This window comes from Phalaenopsis equestris, unplaced genomic scaffold (assembly GCF_001263595.1).
Source record: "Phalaenopsis equestris unplaced genomic scaffold, ASM126359v1 Scaffold000203, whole genome shotgun sequence".
NCBI lineage: Eukaryota > Viridiplantae > Streptophyta > Magnoliopsida > Asparagales > Orchidaceae > Phalaenopsis > Phalaenopsis equestris.
In genome coordinates this window covers 355,991-361,566 of record NW_018164645.1, presented here as the reverse complement: position 1 = coordinate 361,566, position 5,576 = coordinate 355,991, and the positions used below count along the sequence as shown (strand labels likewise).

Here is a 5,576-nt window from a genome sequence, read left to right as displayed (position 1 = left end):
TTCGGTGGATATGGAACAGTCCACTTGTTGATATGAGCCTCCGATTGGAATGTCGAAGTCTCGGGTATGCTGGTAGGAATGGATTTCTTGTTGAGCATCACTCCTCTTCGAGTTTCTTCGTGGCGAACTTCTGAGAATGCCTCATGGATTGAAGGCATGAGACTTCTTCCAATAATTCTGCCCCTAACCTCATCAAACTCCTCATTAAGTCCAGCAAGAAATTTAAAAATTTTATTTGCATCAACAATTTCTTATACCTACTAGCATCATCAGGACACTTCCACTCTTGATCATTGAACAGGTCAAGATCTTGTCATATTCTTTTTAAAGAATTAAAGTATTTTGTGACAAAGTCATTACCTTGACGAATGTCACCAAATTTCAGAGAAAGTTCATAAACTTGAGATTGGTTACCCGTGTCCAAATACAATTAGGCCACATTCTCCCAGAGTTCTTTGACAGTGGAGTAACACATGTAGTTTGCGCCTATCTCTTCTTCCATAGAGTTCACCAACCATGTCATTATCATGGAATTTTCTGCATCCCAGGTTGCGTAGGATGGATCTGTAGTGGCTGGCTTACAGACTTCCCCTGTTAGGTAGCCTATCTTCCCTCTTCCTCTAATGTACATCTTCACTGATTGTGACCAGCGTAGATAATTATCACCATTGAGACGGATTGTGGTGATCTGAGCCGGGTGATTTTCGGTGGTTCTAGAGGAGGGTGGTGTTGATGACAGGGTGGAATGCTGGATAGAGGTGGCAGAATCATTTGTATTTTCAGACATGATAAAAAAGAAGATATGGTTCGGCTTTGCAAGTGGCGGAAGAAGTTCCTGCGGCTCAAGAAGTAGGAATCGGAGATAGGCCGAAGGTTCGACGGAATCGCGACTCGCGGTAGAAGGATCGTGGACTGCAGAAAGGATCGCGACTTGCAGTAGAAGGATCGCGGCTTGCAGAAGCGAGCAGTGGCTGCGCAGGGACGAAGACTAGGGTTTTTTTTTTCAGAATTTTATCTCCCGCTCTGATAACATAAAACCAAAAATTAAAGAGAAAATTTTATTTCTTCTTAATGATTCAATTCAATATGCATTTACATATATGAGTCTCTCCTCCTTAGATTAGGAAACTAACTAAATAAATTCAAAGAAATCCCTATTACATTCCAAGACTAATTAAGCAAGATAAAAATAAGAAAGGAGAATAATATCTGTAGAAAAGGAAAGACAATAAATATTGTAATTTGAATTATGAATTTTGAATTAGATCTTTCAACACAAACACCAAAAACTCACTCAATCTAAACACCGGCACATGTAAATTCGACAGATCCGTTGAGGGGAAACACTAAAGAAAAATCAAATTAGGCTAACGGATTCAATAAACACACAAAATCCGTTATGCATAGGAAAATAAAAACAAAGCCCACCCCAGAGTTTTACCTTATTTCTAAATTTGTAGCTCACAATAACTTCTTCGCCATCACACACTGTTGCTCCTACTCCAGTTCCAGCTAGGACTGTGAACGAACGGAACATAGCTCATGTTCGTGTCGTTTCGTTTGAAATTATATATGTTTGAAATAGTCTCGTGTTCGAAATTGTTCCTGTTCGTTCAATTTGTTTGAGATTAATTCAAATTGCTCGAAATATTTGAAATGTTAGAATTGTTTGTATTATTCTCATTGTTTGGTTTGTTCGTGTTCAGTTTGAATTCGATTTGAAATGAGTTAAAAAAATAAAATGATAATAAATTTAATCATTAATTATAAAATTACCAAAAAAACAAATAAATAACATCTCTATCAAAAAAAAATTATTTATTCAACTATATTATTACAAATTGATAAATGGACAGCCATTCACGCTATGCTTTAACAAATTAAAGTGATGCAGTATAACTATTTTGAACATAAAGATCAACAGTTGAGTCTTAATACTCTCTGTTTCTATCATTAATGATGAAAATTACCTAATATTTGTCCACTATTCTTGTCTTCCACCGCTTCGGTGCACAATAGCCGAATCAAGTTTTTTCAAGATTAGCTAAAAAGCCTTATGAGAACAAGTGAAGCCAAATAACCGAATCAAATCACAAATGCACAATAGCCAAACCACGATTCAAAGCAAAAGCCTTATATCAGATCTCAGCCATAAAAGAATTAGATGTAAAGGCAATATGCGAGATTTCAATCCCAAAAACTTCAAAAACTCGGTTTCACACAAAAAAATCTGAATAAATCTAAGAGAAATTTAAGAAAATTTAAGCTAAGAGGCGAAGCTGAAGATAAATATTAAATATTAGAGAAAAGATACTCAAAGATAACACCTCCGTAGCCAAACAAGCAACCAAGCAAGAATATCGATCAACCAAGCAGTCGAGCCAACGCCGATTCGCCGAGGACAAAGAGACTATATCGAAGACAAATAGAAGTAGAGATTAGAGAACGAACACAAACGAAACCCTAAGCTCTCGCAGCTGCAAGCCTTTCGCGATTTTGAGAGCAGAAGGAGAAGACTACAGCCGGCCGAACCCAGTTTTCGCGATTTTGAGGTGGAGGCGAAAGGGGGAGGCCAGTTGAGTTAGGGCTCACTGTTTTTTCAATTTGTCGCAGAGCGCTTCAGAGCAGGCGACCGTTCCGGGTATATTCTGTAGGATCATTTTACATACATACCACCTAATTCCAATACATTTTCAATTTGTCTACATATATATATATATATATATATTTTTTAATATAGGTAAAAAAAAAAAGTGGGCATACAAGTTTAGGAATTGGATCCATAAATACGTAAGAATTGAGTGGCATGTATGCAAATCTTCTTATGTTTCACTCTTTATAAAACTTGATAATTTTTTAAGATTTAATTAAAATTATTCAAAAATATTAATATACTAAAAGTCAATGAATTAAAGAAAATAATATTATTTGTAATTTTATTTAATTAAACATAAATTATTATATCTACTTGCTTATATAAATCATAAATTAAGAAATAATTAAGATATTTGCTTATTAGACGAATTAAAATTGATAAACATATTGATTAAAATTACTAATATTCAATCAAATAAATTTTATACAAGAAATCATGTAAATCATTAAAAATCTGAAATAATTATAAGAGTTTAACCGAATTAAGATCTAACAACTAAAATAATTTCCAGGACATAAACCATTGATAATTCATTAAATCCGGTGTTACAATGAATTGGATCTAATTGCCACTACACTAAACAACCCTAAATGATTTTCGCATGAATTGCTACTCAAATCCCCCTCCCTCATCTACTTAACAGAAGCATTCAGATCATCCCACGGCGAGCATTCTACAGGAAAAAACTTATAAACGCAAAAAATATGACGAAAAATGCTCTCCAAACCCGAAAATCGGACCCCCAAATCAGCCAGATCTGATCGGATCCAGGAAAATTAAGCAAAAATCAATAAATTATATGTATACAAAAAAAAAAAAACTGTAAGAGAAGTATTGAATGGAAGTTTTCTTTACCCGTCAGTGATTTTCTTCGGATCGGCTCTGCGAAGTTGAAAATGGGCAGGGCTCGACGGAGATATATAAAACGGTGTGAAAGGGTACTTCGGTCAAATCACAGCTTCAGCGTAATGGAAGCGCGTTGCTTTCGGATGCTTGATTTCTAATTAAATAAACTCTCGGGTGTAATACGAGTTTCTTGGATCCTTATAGGGACTTCAGTTCCACTGCGATTCACTTGAGGTTTTTTTTCCGCTACTCTTTCCAATCTATGTTGATGTTCGTGGGTGTAGATGTTAGAATTCATGTTTGAACTTTATGATACAAATTTTAAAAATACATAATAGTCAAGATATTTTAAATTTATGATTTTTATATATCTATAATAAAGTAACACATACTTGTATTCATGATGAAAAACTTTTACCTTGAAGAAATTTGATCTTATAGATATGGAGTTTCTCTGTCTAATCCCTTGAAATTTTTTTTATTTTTTGATGGAGGGAAATATACAGGGTGTGTTGGGAAGAGAGATGACTCATTCTTTAAATCATGATCTATTTAACCATCATTCATCAAGGGAGTTACAAACCAATAGGATTTATGATAATTTAATAAATTAATTGATTTTTTATTATTAAAATCAATGACATAAGTTAGTATCTCTTATTCATTTTAGAGATTACATGAGTTATAAAAATAATATCATAAGTTATCATAAGTTATGACATAAATTATGAGTTAAAATAATTAATAGCTTAAGTTATCATGAGTTACAAAAATAAATATCATAAGTTATTATAAGTTATGACATATTTTTTTAGTTAAGAAAATTGATAACTTTAGTTTCAAAATAAATATCATAATTTGTCATAATAAATAAATATCATAAGTTGTCATAATTTATTACATAAGTTATGAGTAAAATAAATAACTTAAGTTATTAAAATAAATATGAGTTATAAATAAAAATATAACATTCTCTCACTTGGCTCACTTAATTTTAATAGTATATAACATAATGCACAAAATTTAAGATATATCCTTCTTTATTTTGGTTAAATCATAAATTATTTAATATTATTTAATAAGTATGTCATAAATTATTTAATAAGTATGAAATTAATATGAATCACGGTGGTTGTGCATCAATTTATCGATACAATTTTTTCATACTTGCTCAGCATCACGACAACAAAGCTAATGTCTGGTATAATACAAGTTTAAGTAAACATTAAGCTTTCAACAATAGATGCATAAGGAATTTCTTCCATTTGTTTACATTCAAAATAAGGCTGGCATAAGGAATTTCTTCCATTTGTTTACATTCCAAATAAGGCTGAATTTATCTCCTTTTTAAATTAGAGCAACACTTGTTGAGCATCCTTCCATATTGAATCTCTTAAGAACTCTTTCGATATATGTTTTCTGAGACAACCCTAACAAACCTTATGGTTTATCACGAAATATTTAAATTATAATCACAGAGGATGTCTCACTCATATCTTTCATTTCAAAGTTATTAGAGAGAAAGTTATTGGTTTCAAGATCATTAGTTGCCAGTAAGATGTCATCAACATACAGAATGATAAATAAGATTTTTCTCCTACTGACCTTTAGTTATATACACCGATCAATAGTGTCGATCAACAGTATTTTCTTTAAATCCAAAGGTTAAATCCAAAGGACGTGATTGTATCATTGAATATAAGATACCATTGTCGGGAAGCTTGCTTAAGTTCGTATATTGATTTCTTAAGTTTACACACCATGTGTTCATTTCTTTCAACCAAAAATCCTTTAGGTTAACTCGTGTAGACCTTTTCATCTAAATTCACATTCATAAAGGTTGCTTTCACATCTATTTGGTGTAACTGCAAATCATAATGAGCCACTAGTGTCATGATAATTCTAAATAAATCTTTCTTAGAAACCGGAGAAAATGTTTCTTTATAGTCGATGTCATCTTTATGAGTGAAACCTTTGGCAACAAGTCTGATTTTATATCGTTCAATATTTTCATTCGAGTCATGGTTAGTCTTAAATACTCATTTACACCCGACTCTTTTACAATCTTTAGGCA

At 32.4% G+C, this 5,576-nt stretch overlaps 1 protein-coding gene across 2 annotated transcripts in view; it reads right to left on the bottom strand.

Annotated features, from left to right (window-relative positions):
• LOC110022933 (UMP-CMP kinase 3-like) overlaps nt 1-3,642 on the bottom strand; it is a 22,025-nt gene extending 18,383 nt beyond the window's left edge. For both annotated transcript variants that reach the window (XM_020722100.1, XM_020722101.1), the window contains exon 1: nt 3,512-3,642. The gene's annotated coding sequence lies outside the window, so the exon portion shown is untranslated. The remainder of the gene's footprint in view (nt 1-3,511) is intronic.
• Nucleotides 3,643-5,576: the final 1,934 nt, after the last annotated feature.